Here is a 22564-nt window from a genome sequence, read left to right on the forward strand (position 1 = left end):
CTCTACGATTTTTTTATTTTGTGCATTGGTTGGCTCGATGATCATTGTTGATTTCATTGGTGGCATGGGGAAGTTGTATCTGCAGTTTGAATTTTTTCGCTTCTTACAACTTCTTGTATGGTGATGTTTATGCAATTTAGCAACATCTGGGTCCAAATGATCTGTATTACAAGTTATGTAATTGTCAAGAAACTTCTCAATTTCTAAATTGCTTTGTTTTCCATATATTGGAGCATTCTCTATCCATAACAGTCCATGTTCATGTTCAGTTCCTCTATTTTGGAATTATGTTACGAAATAGTAATCAGATATTTTTCCAAAGAATGTAGTATCTTGACATATCAATCGCTTTACAACATTAATTCTATGTCTATAGTACTGGCTACATGTGACTGGATATTTTCTTATAAGGTAGTCAATGTCATCATCTTCTAATATATCAATAGCATTTTTATTTGCTTTATTTCTAAACAATGTGACGAGTGTATCTACTAATGGTTTCCATCAATGTTCTGCACTTGTAAATGTCACAAAGAAAGTTGGAGGCCCCAATTGTCGTATCATTGCAAATATGTTTTTCTTAATTTGTTCCAAATGATCAGAAGATATGCAAATGTTTTTGAAATCTATGTATCCAATATCATATTTCAATAACTTTTCCAAGTTTGCTCAATACTTGACATCTTTTGCTAATATTTTCCTGCCTTTTAGTTGTCCTTTTCTTATTCGTACCCATATGCAAGAAAGAACTTTATCAATTATTATTCGCATTGTCTTGAAAAACAAATTGTTGTATGATATGAGAAGTCACCACTTGCTTGTAACAATTCCCATTGTACAATTTTTTGGTAACTAAACCTATTTGTGATGTCATGATCACGTGCGTCGCCATAAAATAATGTTGGAAAGTTCATTTCTTCTGCATATTTGTCCTTGAAAATCCCCAGTGGTCGTTGTCCTTCAGCAGGTGCCAGTTCAATAATCTTGTCTTGCAAATCGTAGATGCGTTGTGACTCTATTAATCCATGCACCAATGTTTCAGTAGGTGTTTCGTTATTTGCATCACTGTCTGTATCACTTTCATTGTCGCTGTTTGAATTTTGTACAATGTATTCATTATTCTCTTGTAAAACATGGGCCCAATTCTCATTTATACAAATGTTCTGAGCTTTATAAAGACTTCTAGAACATAGTTCGTTCAATGCTTTCATGACAATAATTGGACGTACTTTACCTGTTTGGTATGCATTTTTGTATTGCAATCGTCTTTTTAATGCAACTGCAATTGTCATTGTATCACTTAGATATTGTGGCAATGCTTTTTGCACAACGTCCATATGAACTGGTACATTGATAATTGATCCTGTTAAGCCAATTTGTGATCGCCTATATCCCCATTGTCTGATTTGTGCAAATGCAATTCTCAATGACACAAGTCTTTCTTCTAGATCTGAAAGTGTATTTACAGTTGGCAATGGAATGTTACGTCTTATTTGTTCATGTGTTGCAAATTGTGGTAGCTTTCCATTCTTGAGTGATTTTTTGCAAGGAACACATATGTTTTCATTGTTGAAGGTCCTATTGTTCAATGTCAAATTCATATGCTTTTCTTGCAACTCTATAGTGAAGAATCTAATATTTTTTGCAAAATGCAATCTGGTACAAACTGCACATGTATTCCTAGGCGTGTCTTCGACTTTTTCCATATAAATCTGTACTGCATCTTTCTTTCTTGTCATTCTCGACTTCTTATTAGAAAATGCTTTTTTGCATATGTCATTGCATTTGCGTTTTGTACGTATGAATTGCTTTAGTTTGTGATAATTGAGCCTACGATGCTTAGTTGGCTACATTTGTTCTAAATGAGATGCTATCTCAAATGCAATATTATTGTTAAAATGTACTTGAGATATACATTGTTGTTTTTCTAGTATATGCTTATGATGCAATTGATTACAATCCTCTTTTGCTTCCATGTGCACTTGTTGAGAATTGTGAACATATTTTTGTATCATTGCGTGGTAGTGAATATGTGATGTATCTGTCCTGAATGACATGATGTTAACAATATGATTGCATGTCGAATAAGCAGAACTGTAACTCACAAAGTTATTAGCAACAGAGGACCATACCTGGATATTGACTTTGAATATCACAGATATCCATTGCAAACAAAATGGTCCACCTTCTACCTGTCCTTTCTCATATGGCATTGTCATATTTATGAGATATTGTTGCCAGTTGTTATTCATTGCATAGTGTATCACATCAACTACTAGGTATTGTTCTAAACAATGTAATGCATCTCGATTCTTATGCATAAGTGCATTGCAAAAAGATTGCACAATGTAAAGTCGCAAACACTGTGCATCGAATTCTGTTGCCGCTAAATAGAAAATTGCATTAAAGAGACTGTCACCACAATTAGATGTCATTTGCTTTGTGATTGTTAATTCATTTAAAAGCATATTATCTGCAATATGCATCCAATGGCTTTCAATATCTTTGCAAATAGGTGACAGGTAGATATTAGACTGGCTGCAAATGCATATTGGAAACTTTTGGTAAACCAATGGTTCATAATGACCACTAACAGTTTTTGCATCATGAAAGAGAATGCAATATGGAATTGTATTTTCATGTTGATTAAAAAGAAAATATCTTGTTTTTCTTGTCAATGACCAAACTGCAATTGATATATCTAGCCATTTAGCTAACCAACGTATGCAAAAGGTATCACCCCATAAACCTCGGTCAGACTCCTTTATATTTGTAGATGCAGAACAACGCATTTTATGAAGATATGTACCAATATCATTAATACCATGTAACTCGTATAGGAAGTCAGGTGCTAGTTCATACTCATATGACTCTATTGCTTCAACATCATTGTTGTTTAAGCAAAAAAGAAAGTGTTCTATTAACCCATTTCGCAGTTCATTTGAAGTATAACGAAAATGTAGAAGCATTTCGAATGAGTCAAATAGACAATCTCCTACAGTATATGAAAATGCATTTAGTCTAAAAAGACCATTTCTTTTTAATACAATATCAATGTTGTCAAGCAAAATGCATTGCAATCTGAACTTGTAACTGTCAACATCTATTATATCTTCCATCATTTGCAATTGCTTACCAGAGTTGCCTTCTGCAATTGTCTTCTACAGCTTTGCAAAAAATATTGATCAAATTAGCAAAAAGTGAAGATGATTGTTTCGAACAAAATATATATATTAAAAAAATAGGCTCTTGCATTATGTTGCCAAACAAATATCAAATTTCTAGCAACAAGTCATATTTATAAATAACAAAGAAATTGGAAATGGAAACAGTGGAAAGACATAATGAAAAAATGCAGCATAACTTTAAGAATATTTCTGCAAGTTAACAAAAGGAAGCAGTGGAAAGACAAAATGAAAAAATGCACCATAACTTTAAGAATATTTCTGAAAGTTAACATTATTGTTGATTGCATTTGTGAAATAAAATAACAATAGATTGTCTATTGAAATCTATATTTTACTACTTAAACATGTTGCCCAATGTTGTATATTGCCTTTATAACATCACTTGGATTGTCATGAGTTATGAGCACTGAAAAATAAGCGATAGAACAACAGGAATTTGAGAAGCTTCAAGAAAAGATGTGAGATGTGAGTTAGCTAACATGCTTGCTTTTAATTTTTGACGATTGACCAAACAGAACAATATAGGAACTGTTCGTATGCTTTAATTTTCAAATTACAAAGGAAACAAAATAACATAAACTTGATGAGCGGATACCTTAACATTAACAGAGAGTTAACCTGTTGTGTGAAATTAAGAAAAAACATACCAGAAATTAACAGTATTGAGAATCATATATCCTGAAAACAAAAATCTTGAACCTCAAAAACCTAATCTGAATGTTGACAAATTACTAATATTCATGGCAAAAACCTAATCCGAATGAAAAAGAGTTTCTGAAAAATAATACTGTTTGTCATTCTGCAAACAATTTGAGGGCATAATTGGTACAGGCATCAGACAATCACAGCATGATCTGTAAAGATTTGGCAGCCTGGAATTTTGCCCAACTATAATTCCCCTGTAATCGTGGCACACAGCAAATCCCGTCCATAACAACCACAGATCTGAACCAGAAACGACGGAGCCTAGGCACAGAAAGAAAGTTTTGTTTACAGTGATGCATTATGTGATGCCAAAGAGAGAAATGTTGTCACTGGATTTATTTTTCAGCACGAAAAAAACTGTATAATTGTAGTCATGGGAGGAAGTCGAACCATAAAACTCAGTATAGCAAATCCAAGAAACTGAATCAAGGTCGAACAAAAATATTACAGACTTTAATAAAATAAAACCATAGTCGTAGTGAGGTCGGCAATACTTCAACAGAGACTCTGGTCTACATGAGAAGGGCCAAAAACCCAAGGGTAAAAGCTATAAACCACTACAATAGGAGGAAAGTTAAACCCTCCATCAGATGATAGGAAGACCGACTAGTAGCTCCAGCAAGTATTTGCATGCAGAACAGAGTCTGAGAAAAATAGATTTATCGCTGGAACGAAAGAACAAATCCATGTTTTAATTAAGACACAAGAACCCTTTTTCTTACAGTGAGATAACCTCAGAGGCTAAATACTTACTTGGAAAAATGATAAAGGTTGGACCAAAGAGCTCGCCGCCCAGCTGACAAGACAAAGTGTTCATGCAGCACCCTCGCCAGACCAAACTGCAAGAAGTGCTAAGTTTGTGAATTAAGGAAGATCTGGTAGGACAATACAGGAAAACAGGACCAAAGAGCTCGCCGCCCAGCTGACAAGACAAACTGTTCATGCAGCACCCTCGCCAGACCAAACTGCAAGAAGTGCTAAGTTTGTGAATTAAGGAAGATCTGGTAGGACAATACAGGAAAACGAAGAAAAGAAAATAGACTTCGAACAACTTGTAACTTCACCTGATAAACAGTAGGCCGCACCTCAACCTTGTACTGGAGCACTCCAATCGTTGCTGCAACTAGTTGAAAGCATCATGCGTTCGAATCCCATAAGAGTTTTCCCTCAGGTAGAGCAAAGGTGTTGGGCAGAACGCCAAAGTAGAGGGTAGCAAATGACCTGCAAACTTTGTTTGAGTACATGATAAGCCACTCGCAACAGCCATAGCAATGAGATCTGTAAACTGAAGGCTACATTGTCAATAACAAGAAGGATCCGGAGAAAGATTGTTCCAGCTGTACCAACTATTAAATTGGTGACAGAGGAATTGAATGACCAGGGTTTGGATAAGTTCAACACACTAGTTGTGAAGTCCCATCCCTGGAACGAAAGAACAAAGCCATGTTTTAATTAAGACACAAGAACCCTTTTTCTTACAGTGAGATAACCTGAGAGGCTAAATACTTACCTGGAAAAACGATAAAGGTTGGACCAAAGAGCTCGCCGCCCAGCTGACAAGACAAAGTGTTCATGTAGCACCCTCGCCAGACCAAACTGCAAGAACTGCTAAGTTTGTGAATTAAGGAAGATCTGGTAGGACAATACAGGAAAACAGGACCAAAGAGCTCGCCGCCCAGCTGACAAGACAAAGTGTTCATGCAGCACCCTCGCCAGACCAAACTGCAAGAAGTGCTAAGTTTGTGAATTAAGGAAGATCTGGTAACAAATACAGCAAAACGAAGAAAAGAAAATAGACAAACAGTAGGCCGCACCTCGACCTTGTACTGGAGCACTCCAATCGTTGCTGCAACTAGTCGAAAGCATCATGCGTTCGAATCCCAGAAGAGTTTTCCCTCAGGCAGAGCAAAGGTCCAAAGTAGAGGGCAGCAAATGACCCACAAACTTTGTCTGAGTACATGATAAGCCACCCGCAACAGCCATAGCCATGCGATCTGCAAACTGAAGCCTACACCGTTGATAACAAGAAGGATCTGGAGAAATACTGTTCCAGCTATACACAATTTCCTTTGAACACAATGAGGTTTCTTAGAGTCGGTTTTGATATAATTCTAGTTCTTGCTCTGGCGAAAACTGGAACTGGGTTTCGTAGGAAAACCTATGGATTGTGCCAATGACGCCTAGGAGACCAGGGGATGAGAAAATTGATTCTGAAAAGGGCCTGAAGCAGAAGGGTTTTGAAATTGAAATTGATTTATATCTGGGGCCGGAATACTGGCTTGACTAGAGAAAATCAGCCTAAAATTCCTTGAAAACCCCAAATCAAAATTGAAACCCCCTGCGCTTGTGGATCCCGTCCAATAAACTATGAATTGTTGAGGAGAAAGTCTGATATGGAAACTGGTCAGGACGGTCTCGAACCCTATACGCACCCAATGAACTAAGACTCCAACCTTGAGATAAATGTTGAGTGTCCTCCCTCAAGCAAGGAACCAGTAAAGTAGCTGACACTGAAGAAACTTCAGCCATAGCCATGCGATCTGCAAACTGAAGCCTACACCGTCGATAACAAGAAGGATCCGGAGAAAGACTGTTCCAGCTGTACCAGCTATTAAATTGGTGACAGACGAATTGAATGACGAGGGTTTGGATTCGTGGCGATGGCGACTTACGACAAACCAACTTGCGCTTAAAATGTTGGCATATCAACCGTCCTTTGCATCGAACAACGTGAAGCCGGTAATAAGACCCCAATTATTTTCCGCACCAAAACTTTGCTTAAACTTAGGTTAAAATGCCAATAAACTAAAAATATAACGGTCAAACTACTCGGTCAACGATCGATCGATCGCTAATAGCCCCAGGCAGGGACTAATAAGGGTGATGTTGGGGGTGTGGTGTTTAATCAACAAGATTCACTTCAATCCACTTCAATCAAGAACCAGTCGGGAAAGAAAATAGATAAATGCTCCTCTCTCCCCAGAAGACCCATTCTAACCACCCGCAGTGAGGTGGAATGAGTGTGAATATCAAGCCTTCGAGTAGATTGAGTCGAAACCTCACCACTTATCTATGTCTATTTTGGAAAACCATGCTCTAGCCTAATGGACATGCATTGTTGATCTGATAATGAGATCTTAGACAATTATTAAGGTATTACAGACTCTAGCTCAATGGACATGCGTTGTTGATCTGATAATGATATTTTAGACAATTATTAAGGTATTATAGACTCATGTGCACAGATTTGCCTATGTTACTTTATGCAATGGATCAATAAGATTGCGAAATACATAGACAATGAAGCACTTAAAGAACATAATAGACAAACACACATAAACACAACAAATTTAATAAGGAGTTCACCCAACACTCCTGTGCTACGTCTCCTGGTCCAGCCTTCAGTGGTGACCTCTTTATTATTTTTCAGAAGCAGAGTTTTTACAAAAGTGAGCTCAATTTGAGTCTCACACAACAGATACAAAACAACAAGGCTTCACTTGGATCCCCCAAGTCTTTCTGAGTACACAGACTCTCCTCACTACTCTCTATCTTTGTTTGCTTCTGTCTCAACACTGCTTGTCTCTATCTTCTGTCTTCTGTGGCTTTAAAGCCAATCGACGCTGTCTGTTTGTTTCCGTTTCTCGGGCTCTCTGACTCCTAGACTCTGTCCGCTCGAATTCCCTTTTGAGCATTAGCAATCATTGCTAAATGCCTTCAAGGATGGTGGCCATCTGTTTTATAACGGAATGGACCATCGATGCCTTTGAAATCCCAAAAATGGTCATTCTCTATTTACACAAAGAAATACAAATAAAACTGTGAAAATCCGCCAATCTGTCATTTATCGGATTTGAAATACTATAGATTCCGCCTTATAACTCCTATTGGACCCGCCTTTAGGTCACTTATCGCATCTCCACCGTTGATCTGGAAGATCTGGATCCAACGGCTGAGGTTCATTTCGGGCGGCTCATTCGTACGGGGGTTAACCGCTCGAAAAGAGTGGTTTTCTCTCTCCAGAGCTTGGACACGTGGCAGCCAATGTATGGGCTCAGGCAGAGCCCAGCCAAAACCTCTTACCACCTTCAATCCTCCCGAAATCCCGCTTGTTTGGTGGTTTCCTTTTATATTTAAAAATACATTAAAACATGAAAATCTCGCTCATATCGGACTTGAAATAATATATATTTGCATTAACAAACCCTTTAGGATCCAGTTTCTTCGCATCGGCGCATTTCCAATTGTTTTTCGTTTATTTAACGAAAATGAGATTTACAAAGGAAAACCATGTTTTCCGGATCTAAAAATATATATAATATCATCTATATTTCCATCAATTCCGGCTATCGCGAATCATATTTATATCGGCCCCGCTCCGTTGAAATGCTCCGAAGCGATATTGCGATGCGATTGATCGCAATCGCATATCGCATAGACCCTGGGTCATTTGTAATCGCTCCTCTGTGTTTTGCTGACGCGATATCGCGATTCAACTTGGGCTGTCGATTTGCGCGCTTGATCGACAGTCCTCGTTGACCGCGCTGATCATTGTCGCAATAAGTCTGTGGTAGCCTCCAATAGCCTCTGGCGATTGCGATATGCCGATCGGATCTGGACCGTTGATCGGCCAAATCCAATGGCTCTCATGCAAAATAGTTTTAACCTGTTGATACTATGTTTTTCAATTTTTTCTCTATGTTTTTGCCTCCCGATAGTGTTATTCGACTTTTCCAAAAGTTCTTCTCATGCGATAGTTTTGAATGTTTGAAGACTTAGAGGGTGTTTTGGATCCATTTTAGATCATGCCTTCCCACTGAAAATGCTTTTGGACCACCAAAAGTTGGTTTTTTAAGCTTCAATCAAGTGAGGATACAACTTCCCCACTTGTCCAATCTCTATCCATCTTGCACTGCTTGGTTAAACCTTTGAGTTCAATTCTGAGGTACTCAACATCCCCTCTGTGCGTAGTTCTCACCTTCCTATCCAAAACTATATCTTCCTGCAACTCATTGAGATATTCAGACAACATATCATCAATAGAAGGCAACTGACTTTTCTCTTCGGGATCTTCAATCAATGAAGGTTCAAACAGTCTCAATTTCTCTGCATTAACTATTGAATAGATGTGCATGTAAGCTGGCAAATCAAGGCGAAAAGCGTTCTCACCAATTTTCTCAAGTATCTTGAAAGGCCCATACCTTATTGGCTTCAACTTCTTACCTTCACTTCACATTCTGTCTTTGCTGGTGTACAGCCAGACTTGATCACCAACTTGGAAGCTATGCTCAATTCGATGCTTATCATGTCTTGCCTTGTACTTAGCCTGGCTTCTTTCCAGATGTTCCTGCACTATCTAGTGAATTTCTTGGATATGTTCAATGAAATTGGTTGCTTTGTCCACATCACTATGTCCATCAACTACCATGTCTTTACTAAAGACAAAATCCAAGGGAGACCTTGGTATAAAACCAAAACAAGTCTCAAAAGGAGATCTTTGTGTAGAAGAGTGTTTAGCACGATTGTAAGCATGTTGCACATAACATAAATGTTCATCCCAAAGCTTGGGATGCTTGCTACAATAGCCCCTGAGCAACTGGATCACTGCTTGGTGACCACCTCTGTTTGGCCATCTATTTGTGGATGAAACGTTATGCTCTTCTTCAATCTGGTGTCCATCAACTCCCATAGACTAGACCAAAACTTCCCAACAAATCGAGAATCTCGATCAGATACAATAGAAGTAGGTAACCCAAAATGAACCCATACATGCTGAAAGAACAATGTTGTTGTTTGTTCAGCTGTAATATGCTTGTTACAAGGTATTAAAATACACATTTTGCTGAACCTATCCACAATAACATATAAATAATCATGACCTTTTCTAGACTTTGGAAATCCCCAACGAAGTCCATGGAAACACTTTCCCAAGGATGAGAAGGAACTGGAAGTAGAGTGTACAAGCCTAGTTTTCTATTGTTGGGCTTGCTTTTAACACACATGGTACACCCTTTAATATATCTAGAAACTGTTTCATGCATTCTTGGTCAATAACAGAACCTTTGCAGCTGTGCCACTGTTTTACTTACACCAAAATGACCTGATATTAAAGAAGTATGTGCTTCTTGGATTATGTTAACTCTTTTAGTTTGAGGAATGCATAACTTTCCCAAATGATATAAGAGTTGGTCCTTAACATGATAATCCAATTCTTCTACTTATTTGCCATGACTTAAAGTTGCATATACATCTTTAAAATCTACATCTTGAGCATATTGTTCAATGTAGCTTTCGTGCAATACGGAACTATGCTTAAGTATAGTAGATGCATTTATGATTGGTCTGGATAACATATCGGCAACCTTATTGTGTATGCCTTTCTTATATCTGATGACAAGATGAAACTGTTGTAGAAAACCCATCCACCTATAGTGTCTTGATTGCTACAATTTAGTTTGTGAGTGTAAATACTGAAGGGGTTGATGATCAATATGTATAACTGTTTCTTTGCCCATTAGATAATGTTTCCACTTTTTCACACTCTGTACTAATGCATACAATTCTTTATCATATGTGAGATAATTAACTACTGCATAATTAAATGTCTCAGAGTGATAACATATGGGTTTACCATGTTGCATCAACACTGCTCCCATGGCATAGTCACTAGCATCTGTTTCAATCTTGAATGGTCTTTGAAGATCTGGCAATGCTAGTACTGGTACTGTACTAATTTTCTCTTTCAAGGTGTCGAAGTCTTTCTGTTGTTTGCCTCCCCACTGAAACACCTTGTTCAATCCTATTAAAGCATGTAAGGGAGCTGCAATCAAGGAAAAGTTAGCAATGAACTTTCCCCAATATTGTGTTGCTCTTAAGAAGCTCCTAACTTCTGTAGCAGATTTGGGTTTAGGCTAGTTCACAATGACTTCAACCTTAGAGGGATCTATCTTCAATTCACCACCCCCTACTATATGACCCAAATAATTTAAAGATGTTTTTCCAAATTCACATTTTGATAATTTAACATAGAGATTTTCTCTTTTCAAAACATCTAGAGTCTGATTTACATGCTTCAAATGTTCTTCCCATGTTTTATTGAAAACAAGAATGTCATCTAAATATACAATTACAAAATCATCAATAAAAGGCCTGAGTACATCATTCATAGCTCTCATGAAAGTGGGAGGAGCATTAGTTAAGTCAAAAGGCATAACTAGCCATTCATACAGCCCTTGCTTTGTTTTGAAAGCAGTCTTACATGCATCTTGTTCTGCTACTCTGACCTGATGATAGCCACTTCGAAAATCGAACTTGGAAAAGTAAATAGCTTCTTTCAACTGATCTAATAGATCATCTATGCGAGGAAGAGGATAACGATTCTTGATTCTTATTTTATTTAGTGCTTTGTAATCAATGCACATCCTCCACGAACCATCTTTCTTTCTCACCAACACAATTGAAGATCCACATGGTGATGTGCTTGGCCTTATGAACCCTTTATCGAGCAGCTCATGTACCTGCTTCTGGATCTCTGCATTCTCTAAAGCGGATAACTTGTACATTCTGATGTTAGGCAATAGAGCTTCTTGCTGCAAATGAATATCATGTACTATTTCCCTTTTGGGTGGCAGACCTTTAGGTTCTTGAAATAGGATATCATATTCTGAAACAACTTTTTCTAAATCAGCTTTTTGTTTAGCATCACAGCCTTCAAATGCATTGGTTTTATCAGGGGTCTTTTCCTTTACAACCATTAGTAAAAATTGCTTGCATGAATTTACAATTCTTTTCATCCACCCTGAGTTTATGAGAGTGTACTTATTTTTGAGCTAATGAGCTCTTACAATATATTCTATTCCATCTTTTGTGAGTTGATACTTATTTTTAGTTCTATAGAAAATGGCTTTTCTATCATACAAGTAAGGACTTCCTAAAACAATACCACATATATCCAAGGGAACTATATCTAACTCAACCTCATCTACAAAAGTTGACCCAAAAGAAAACCTAAGTTTACATTGTCTAGTCACTTGTAGCTTTGCTTTATCACATACCCAACCTAATGGATATGGCTTCTTGTGAGGTGTGGTTAGTAGTCCCAATTTCTTTACAATTGCTTCAGAAATCAAGTTTCCTTGTGATCCACTATCAAATAAAGTATCAATCTTTTGATGCTTGGAAATAACTCTAATATGAAAAATCTCATGTCTTTTCCTCTCATTATCTTCATTATCAATAGATTGAGCAAAATTACTAGTAGATGCTTCAGAATTTTACCTTTTATACATGTGGCTGTGGCTGTTGTTTCATCACCTGAGTCTGACCCTAAATCTTTCTGGATAGCAGCAGCAGTCTTCTTCTTCTTTCCATCGAACTTCTTGGGTTTCAGCTCTGGATGCAAAGACCAACAATGTGCATCATCATGTCCATCCTTCTTGCAATGAGTTCATGAAGGTTTGTCTTTCTGTACAATGTTTGTCTTTCTCTCCTTCCATTTTTGCTTCTTCTTTTCCTTGTTCTTGCTTGCAGTGGGTTTTGATGATCCCCCAATCTTTGGATTCACATTCTTGCCTCTAGCCTCTAGATGTGGACCCTGAACTAATACCTCATCTATGCTAGTAGGGTTAAACATGAGAATGGTGTGCCTTAAATAGCTATGTAGACCACCTATATACTTCAACAAAGTTTCAAGTGAGTCTAGAGAAATGCCTAGAATTAAAGATCTTTTTCTAAATTCCCGGGTATAGCTTTGTACCCTTTGCCCCTTTAGTTGGCGAAGAGTTTTCCAACTCATCATCGCTTGCTGCATATAAGCTAGTGGATAGAATTGTTTTTTAATCGCAGAAACAAATTCACTCCAGCTAGAAAGAATTTTACCATGCTTCTTCAAATCAGCTTGTGACCTGCCTTCCCACCACACTAGGGCAGTTCCTCCAAGGCGAAGGTTGGCCAGCTGAATCTTTCTCCTTTCTGAATCGATGTTCTGCACCCTGCAATATACATCAATCTGTCTAATCTAGTAGCTTTTCTGCATTTAATTCTCCATCATATATTGGCAAATCAAATTTTACATCTAATTTTGTCAAAGATGTTTTCTTCTTTTTATTTTCAGCGCTAGAAGGAGGTGTTGATGGAGGAGGCTCTTCCCTTTTCCCTTTGCCTTCTGAATGGCCATCTAGAAGAGGTTCCTTTGTTCCTTTGTCTTGTTTGGAGGTTGAAGTACTTTCACCTTGGCCTTTCTTAAATTCTCGATACATCTCTTCTACCATGGCTCTCATGGTCATGAAATTGTCCATGAACTGAGGGTCTGATTCCAAGGGAATTTCTTCTGCCATTTTCCTCCTAGGATAGACTCTTCCAATTTCTAGGTAGCCTCAACCAATCCTCCTTCTCCTAATTTGAGCTTTGACCTGGTTAGCATTCAACAATCCAGCATAAGCTTGTCTAACCTTAGCAAACCTAAAGATCTGATACCACTTGATCTGATAATGAGATCTTAGACAATTATTAAGGTATTACAGACTCATGTGCATGGATTTGCCTAAGTTACTTTGTGCAATGGATTGATAAGATTGTGAAATACATAGACAATGAAGCAGTTAAAAAACATAATAGACAAACACACATAAACACAGCAAGTTTAATAAGTAGTTCACCCAACACTCCTGGGCTACGTCTCCTGGTCCAGCCTTCAGTGGTGACCTCTCTATTATGTCTTCAAAAGCAGAGTTTTTACAAAAGTGAGTTTAATTTGAGTCTCACACAACAAATACAAAACAAAAAGGCTTCACTTGGATCCCCCAAGTCTTTCTGAGTACACAGACTCTCCTCACTGACTCTCTATCTCTGTTTGCTCTCTGTCTCAACACTGCTTGTCTCTGTCTTATGTCTTCTGTGGCTTTAAAGCCAATCGACATTGTCTGTTCATTCCCCTTCTTGGGCTCTCTGGATCCCGGCCTCTGTCCGCTCAAATCCCCTTCTGAGCGTTAGCAATCATTGCTAAACGCCTTCAGGGATGGTGGCCACCTGTTTTATAACAGAATGGACCATCGATGCCTTTTAAATCCCAAAAATGGTCGTTCTCTGTTTACACAGAGAAATACACATAATATTGTGAAAATTCGCTAATCTGTTGTTTATCAGATTTGAAATACTATAGATTCCGCCTTATAACTCCTATTAGGTCCTCCTTTAGGTCGCTTATTACATCTCCACTGTTGATCTAGGAGGTTTAGGAGATCTTGATCCAACAGCTGAGGTTCATTTCGGGCGGCTCATTCGTACGGGGGTTAAACGCCCGAAAAGAGTGGTTTTCTCTCTCCAGGGCCTGGACACGTGGCAGCCAATGTATGGGCTCGGGCGGAGCCCGACCAAAACCTCTTACTGCCTTCGGTCCTCCCGAAATCCCACTTATTTCGTGGTTTCCTTTTATATTTAAAAATACATTAAAGCATGCAAATCCTGCTCATATCGGACTTGAAATAATATATATTTGCATTAACAAACCCTTTCGGTTCTGGTTTCATCACATCAATGCATTTCCTTTTGTTTTTCGTTTATTTAACAAAAATGTGATTTACAAAGGAAAACCCTGTTTTCTAAATCTCAAAATATATATAATATCATCTATATTTCCATCGGGTCCAGCTATTGCGAATCATATTTATATCGGCCTCGCTCCGTTGAAATGCTTCGACGCGATATTGCGATGTGATTGATCGCAATCGCATAGAACCCGGGCCGTTTGTAATCGCTCCTCTGTGTTTTGCCGACGCGATATCATGATTCAACTTGGGCCGTTGATCTGCGCGCTTGATCGACGGTCCTCATTGACTGCGCTGATTGCTGTCGCAATAAGTCTGTGGTAGCCTCCGGTAGCCTCTGCCGATTGCGATATGCCGATCGAATCTGGACCGTTGATCGGTCAGATCCAACGACTCTCATGCAAAATAGTTTTAACCTGTCGATACTCTGTTTTTCAATGTTTTCTCTATGTTTTTGCCTCCCGATAGTGTTATCCGACTTTTCCAAAAGTTCTTCTCATGCGATAGTTTTGAATGTTTGAAGACTTAGTGGGTGTTTTGGATCCATTTTGGATCAGCTGTAGCCATGCACATGTGTTCCAAGGAAGTCAAGCTACCTTTTAAAATAATTTAATATAACGGAAATAATTAAGGCAAAATTGTAAGACAAAATGATATTTTTAAAATAAAATAATAATTTCATCTTAAATAAAGTTTTAAACACCCCCTTCATGCATTAATAACACCGAACCCTTCTTTGAAAAAGCTAAAAATCATTGGAAATTCATAATTGAGGCAAGATAAATAGGAGGCAAACCTTTGATACTTACGTTTCAACTCTTCTAATGCAGCGTTGTAACCATAACCCTGAACCATCTAGGCTAACAAATTCATCAGGAGGAAAAGTAACTTCTCGACATTACGTGCCATATGAAGGTTTGGGTCATCACGTAGCTAGCTACAATAAGAATCCCCCATGAATTGGTGATATTTATGTGCAATGGTTGTAGGCATCTTGTAATGGTGTGGGTTCTCTATCTCCAATCTGACCGAGAAAAAATATGCTCAGGCTCCATAACTATCCTTCCTTCGATATTAGTGTATGCTACATGTATTGAGTTGCATGCAAGAAGGGTATGACCTAAGGAGCCCTAATCCTCAACTAGTCAAGCTTTCCATGCCATCAATCTCCAGATCTGAGTTGGGTATTGTGTTGGAGGATATGAAGATCAATATTCTTCATTTGCTTACAATGTAAATGGACACAATGCAATGAAAAAAGAAAAGAGAGGAAGAACATCTACTCAACCAATCAGGAAAGGAAGTTGAAAGATCCTTAGCCATTTTCTTCCCTAGATGTAACAAGAAGCATGAGAAACATGAATGTCCTTTGAACACTCTTTCAATCTGTGGAATATGTGCTTATCATAATGTAACTGACAAATTCCTCCTTTAAAGTAGTTTTGACGGGGAAAGTCCCAAAGGATCCCATGGAAACCTTGTTCTATATGAATGAAATAAGGGCATGACCCTCCAGACCTTTCCAACGGTATGACAACCAGCCATATTTTTCCCCTATTTGAAATTTGTTCCAACAATCTGAACGGATTCCTATTGGATAAGCCCCACTTCCAAACTAACTCTCTTTTTAATGGAAAAATCCTCAACGGTAACAATTTCAGGGCACTTCGTTTCAGTTCCACTCCATAGCTCAGTGGCAGTTAGAATTTGTAGGGAGAGACTTAGAGGTCATGCACCTTGTTCTATCTAGCCTGAGAACCCTTCATCATCGAAGGGAAGAACAAGAATATAGAAGTTGTATGGTTGGCTTGATGAAGGTTCTTCCAGAGATGCATTTCACTATGAGGATCCATTCGGGCATGTTTTACATGTAATTGGAGGAATTGTTACATGGATTACATTCTATTTTGTTATGTCATTGATGGAGATCCTTGTTCCTAGGTTAAAACTAGGGCCTAAGACCATGTGGATGAAGGATCTGAGAAAAAAGGGAGCTTTACAAGATGAACACCCAACTTGAGATCATGCCATGTAGCACTAAGTTACACATGGGTTTGGTCAAAGGCCCACTTGAGTCTTGAGGTTGGACACCCTCTTCAAGGAGGTGGTTGGGGGATGTTGCAAGTAAGAAGGGGTGAGAAATAACTCTAATGGAAGAGTTTCCATCTATTTGAAGGTGTGTTTCCCCCTCAAGTAGAAATTTTTGGGGGTAAGGACACATTTTCACATAGGCATATTTCACCTTTTGAGGTATTTGGGGTTAAGTACATTACAAAAATTCAACCCTCACTGACGATTATCCATATGATCCTAGTTAAATATATAAATCTCTATTTAATATAATGTAGAAATTATTTTTAGCTAATAGCATCAATCACACAATAATTGAAAATTTAAGTAGTGGAAGAATAAAAGAGTTTTGCAAATACATAAGTAATTTCTTCTTCAAAATCAGCTTTGCATACCTCAAGGAAACCTCTACAAGCTACTCAAATAACAATTGCATGGTCATCAGAATCATCTCAAAATGAGGTATACGATATGCACAAAAAAGAAAGCCAGAAGTTGTACAACTGTTGTATTGCTCCATATGGCCATACATATCCATATGATTGTATTGATTCTTTGTAAATAAATCCAGAAGTTTTACAATTGTTGTATTGCTCCATATGGCCATACAGATCCATATGATTGTATTGATTCTTTGTAAAATTTCCTTTCAACCTATTGAAAACATGTATGTTCATCCTTATTGTGCATTGCTTTCTCTTAGTTGTTCAATGTGAATAATACCTCTATATCTTGTCTTATTTATGCTTTTCTGAAACATGTACATGTTCCTTCTTGTAGTACATTTCTCAATGTACATATTGTTCGAGACCTTTTCTTCATATCTGGAAGACATTTTGCATGAGGAGACACCATGTGGTTGTTGACGTTGTCAAATCCTCAGATGAATATTAAATTCATTCTTTAAAGGGATTTCATGAAATAAAAAGTGGAAAGTGGCAATATGGACCCATTTTAATTTATTCAAAAGACAAAAGGAAGTGCTTCACTTGAGGAGGATTAGGGCCTTCAAAAAAAAATATTATTTTATGAATTAGGGTTTGATTTGGAAGATATAAATAGAGGAGAGGTTACTTTTTCCAAATTCATGGCTAGAAGATTGGGAGTTCTATCCAAGATTATATGAATATCTTTGGGAGGATTGGAAGAGGGGTTATGCAAGCTTTTTCCCTCTTTCTAATATTTCCATGGATTATTATGGTTTTTACAATTTCCATGAGTTTAGGTGAGACTTGTTTGTTCATCTTGACCTTCTTACAAAATCAAATTCGAAAAATGGTGTGTTGTTGGTTGTTTGTTTAATAAGAACGGTGTACTAGTTTCTCTACTCCATTTAATAGTTCTTGTTTTGGTTATTCCTTTGTTGTTCATGGCTGTTTGTTGTCACTTGGTGGTAATTTCATGGTTGTGATGGTGCATCTTCTTTAAGGGTTCCTAGTTATTCTTGTTTTTTTCATGTTGTCATGCTCCCATCTTCCAACTCTTAAGAAGCAATAACGACATCACTAGTACCTCAATAGCCCCAATCAAATCTCCCCTTTTACTCTTATGTTTTTCCAAATTTTGTTTTGTACTAATTATGCCACATTAGTGAATGGCTTAATTATGTCTTCTTTGTCATATTCAAATCCTTTTCTCTTTGATTTTGACTCCATCACCCAATTGGATAGGCATTGGTATTTGTAAATTCCACCATTCTTTTATTTTGAATAATACCATAAAACTAAATGTTGGTAGAGTTTCCTCCCTTGTGTTGAAAAAAAATTGGTCTAAAGTGAGGAAGCATTGTCGTTATGATGGGAAACCTTTCTAAGTTCTAATAGGGTTGCACTTGGTTAAAGGACTTTGTAATATTTGAAGTCTTAGTTTGGTAGGTAATAAATTGGCATTATTGCTGAGGATAGTGTTCAATTCCTAAGATTTAGTATATTATTTACAATGGTTTCATGAGGGAATTTCTTTGAAGATATAGTGGCTCTATGAGCAAGCAAAGCATTGTACCAAAATATTTTGAAGTGGCATGTGGTATGTAGAGGTGAAGACATCTAATCACCCAATGTCTAGCATGATTGCGTGGGTCCTTGCATTAGTCATGACACAATTTTCTTACATGACAAAGTGAAGGGAGATAATTTCTTGTTAGTTAGAGGCAAAGATATGCAAGAAAACACAAGACAAATAAATACACAAGCTTTTGTTTGAATAAATAATTTATATTCATTAATTATTTTCTCTTATACATCCAGTGAGCTACGACTATTCTCTCTTCTTGATTATCAATAAAATGGTCCAATCACATGTATATAAACACCAAACTTTTTAAATATGGAATCATGCAAACTCTAACTTTCCTTTCCTCATGCAAACAAAGACTTCACGCTTTAACTAAAATTTTCTTTCCTTTATCTTAACTCAACATTTTTATTTTTCTTGACTAAACTTTTATAGACAAAGAATTAACCTTCTAACTTTGGCTCACTTGACTTCTAATATTAGATTGGAATTGCTTTCCTTAACTTAACTCTACTCTTCATGCATATGGGAGTAATTAATATGTCTAAAACTCCCCATTAATTACGATCATATGACTCAACCTTAACGTAATTATGACTCAACTATGCATGCTACACTTGCAATAAAAAATTGACTCAAAAAACTTTTTACAATGCAATTTTTTCTTTTTTATTTATTCCATATTCTAAACCCTTGAAATTGCTTCATTTTTAGTTGTGATTTCTTGAAGTAAGCTCCATATTTCTTCACTCACTGCTATTGTAATTTTTCCTTGACTTCTCTTATATTTTTTCTAAAAAATAATTTAGGCTTTCAAAACTTATCTTCTATAGCTTCCTCTTGAAAGATTTGTTCACTCATGGGCTACTACCATAACTCTTGATATTCAAACTATGAACTTTGTCGTGCTTCTTTCATGAATCATATTCTTGATCTTCTTTCTGCCCTATTCCTTAATAGTATAATTTTATCTCTTCTTCACTCCATTATTGAAAGGTTGTTTCAATGCTTTCTTCTTCCTCTTCAGACACTTCCATTCCCTTTCCTACATATTTTGCTTCATCTTCTTCTTAAGCTATAACTGTAACTGGACTGTTGTCCTATCTACTTGCACACTCAAAATCAATGTTAAAAACATCTTCATTATGCTTTGCAATGAGAGCTTTCTCTGCTTCTTCTTTCTTCTCTTCCTCTTCAACTACATTGAGGTTATCTTCCATTGTTATGTTGTTAGTGGATATTCTCATCAAAAACTCATGAATCACTTTATCCTCTTCTTAATCATCAATTGTTACTAGATCGTGCACTACTTCATGAGAAATTCTAACTATTACTTCATAAATTGTTGCTACAATGGTAGCTTCAACCTTCAATTCTTCATCAAACATGGAAAATTTCCATATTTCCACAATCACTCCTTGTTTCAAAAAAGACACCACAAATTTCATCAACATAATTTTCATCCACTTTGTGCTAAGATCACTACAATAACCCTGTGATTAACATCCCTTTTTGCTTCCCTTTTTGCATCTAGAGCCCATTTTCAGTGCTATTTGCATCCATTTATCAAATATGGTGCAAATTTTGATGCAAAATTACACTGGATTTTGCACCAAGTCTTGCACCAACTTTAGCACCAGGTATTGCACCAAGTTTTACATGAGGTTTTGCACCAAGTTTTGCACCAATTCTTGCACCACCCTTTGCACCAGGTTTTGTGCCAGGTTTTGCGTCAAGTTTGGCACCTAATTTTTGTTTCACCTACTTTTGTATCCCCTATTGCATCCACTTTTTTGTGCCTACAAGTGCATCAACTTTTCCATCATTTTTTTCATCGTCTTTTGCATCCTCTTTTGCATCATTTTTTGCATCCCCTTTTGCACCAATTTTTGCGCCAAGGCTTGTGTCTAGTTTTGAATCTACTTATGTTGCATCTTATTTTGCATCCCACATTTGCATCCTCTTTTGCATCAATTATTGTGTCGACTATTGCGCTCATTTCAAGTAGTTTTCTTATTCCTCTTCTTTTTACCACTTGGTTGTTATCTTCTACCTAGTCATATGGACTTAACCAAATTAATGGGTGGTAGTTTGGGAAAAAAATTTAGTGGTCTTGGCTGTAAGTGCAGCCAATGCAGGAATATGAGAAATAACTAACTAGTTTAACCTCCCAGCCAATTAAATATAATAACTCATTATTCTAAGTTAGAATAGTTTGGTGCTTCCACTATGATTAACTCTTTACTAGTGCCCAACGCGTAGCTTGGATATGGAGGAAGGCCCAAACGATGTTCAATTTGATTCAAGTGTTTCTCTAGGTTCTTCATGGAAAGTTGTAACTCATCCAACATGAGGAAGACTTCCTCCTTGGCCTCATTGTGATCCAACAATACACTACCCAATAGAATTTTCAAATGCTAGTAGATATCAACAATATACATGTATTAGTTGTATCTTCCTCTAGTGTGTGTTGTGTTAAGCACCTAATATGCTACCTCTCAAACAAATTTGATATCTATCAAACATATGTGCTTTCCTACAATGTCATGTTTCACTGCCATTATTTTGTCATGAATATTTAGTGAGTGTGGATGCAATACAAAGGTGTTGAAGTTTAAGCTTTCTATTGGGCTCAAAATCCTCCTTGTTTTATGTAGTGGGCCACTCCTCATCAACTTTGAGTGCATCGACAATGCATTGTAAACTTGAATCAATGATAACACAAACTTCCTAAAATATGAACATTTTCTCAAGAGATGGAAGTGAAGGGTAGTGGAAGCCAAGGAGGAGAGGAACTTGGGAGATGAGGGATTTTCTCAAGGATGGATTCAGAGAAGAACTTAAAGGAGAAATATTGTTCCTGACTTGAAAAATATATCCAAAGTGAAGGATAAACCCATCCAAACCCGAATATAATAGTCTAAGTGAGGGGTTGAAAGTTGACACAACAAAAAAGAAAATAGAAAACAATGTAACCAATTCCCAAGGGATGCATTGGGAGAGAACACCAAAAATAAAGGAAACAACAAAGGGTAGCAAATTATCCGCTATACAAAGTTAAAGTAGTATCCCTAGAGGAAACCTCCTATGGCATTATTATATTTGAAGAAAAATAGCCCACGAATGCTAATAAATGACCACATTAAAAGGCCCCGTATACTGGCTTAACATATGCCTTATGCAAATTATGATTGATTCTTGGAGCACATAGCCACACCTACAAATTATGAGTGTTCAACATAGGCATGTATGTTAATAATGAAACCAATGGTGGCTCTAGAAATACATACCCCAATATTATAACTACCATTAATTTCAACTCAATTGCAACCATTAAAGCAATACGAGCTCTAGAGCGATCTGACACCAAATTGGAGTGATGTAAAACGATCCTCCATGCAAATTCATGATGGATTTTTAATGACAATGGGAAGGGTGTCTGTCCAAATCCTCATCTGAGTGCTTGATGGGATACTTGACATGCAATCTCCCACCTGACATGTCTTAGTCATTCCATCGAGGGAAGATTCATATTTGTAAGTATGACATTTCAAAACATTATATTTAAATTTAGTTAATAAACATATAATAACCTCCCCGGATGCGGGTGACACGATAGCTGAGAATGAAGTGCCACATGGTTACCATGGGCGGCCCCAAGCATAAGACTCGCATTTACTGCGATCCGCCGCCATGGATCTTAAGCGTGGGTGCAGGTGCGATAAGGGACGGCAATTCATTGCCTTGTCCGGGTTTCAGCTGCGAATTCAGAGTGCAGTTATGGCATGCGAAGTCCGAGGAAGAGCAGAGGAGCATAAGAATGGTGAGGGAATGGAATGTAATGTGTTGGGTCGAGCTCAGAACTCGGAATTGGGTTTATGGTCGACGGCTCACAGAGCTAATGCTCACGTTGCCCCTTTGGCAATTGGCGGTGGTTTCAGGTCTGCAAGGGAGGGTGAAGGGTGTTTCAATCTCTCCATCTCCTCTTATCCTGCTCTGTTTCGTTTTCCTGCTATCAGGGGAATCATGGTCAGGCCTCGACAG

The 22564-nt window shown here is 37.5% G+C and overlaps 1 pseudogene; it reads right to left on the reverse strand.

Moving 5' to 3' along the window:
- The window catches only part of LOC149150155 (plasma membrane ATPase 2-like), a 30538-nt pseudogene extending 10798 nt beyond the window's left edge, over window positions 1–19740 (reverse strand).
- Window positions 19741–22564: the final 2824 nt, after the last annotated feature.

This window comes from Pinus tabuliformis, chromosome 9 (genome assembly GCF_031772625.1).
Source record: "Pinus tabuliformis cultivar Carrire ecotype Pingquan chromosome 9, CPIR1, whole genome shotgun sequence".
NCBI lineage: Eukaryota > Viridiplantae > Streptophyta > Pinopsida > Pinales > Pinaceae > Pinus > Pinus tabuliformis.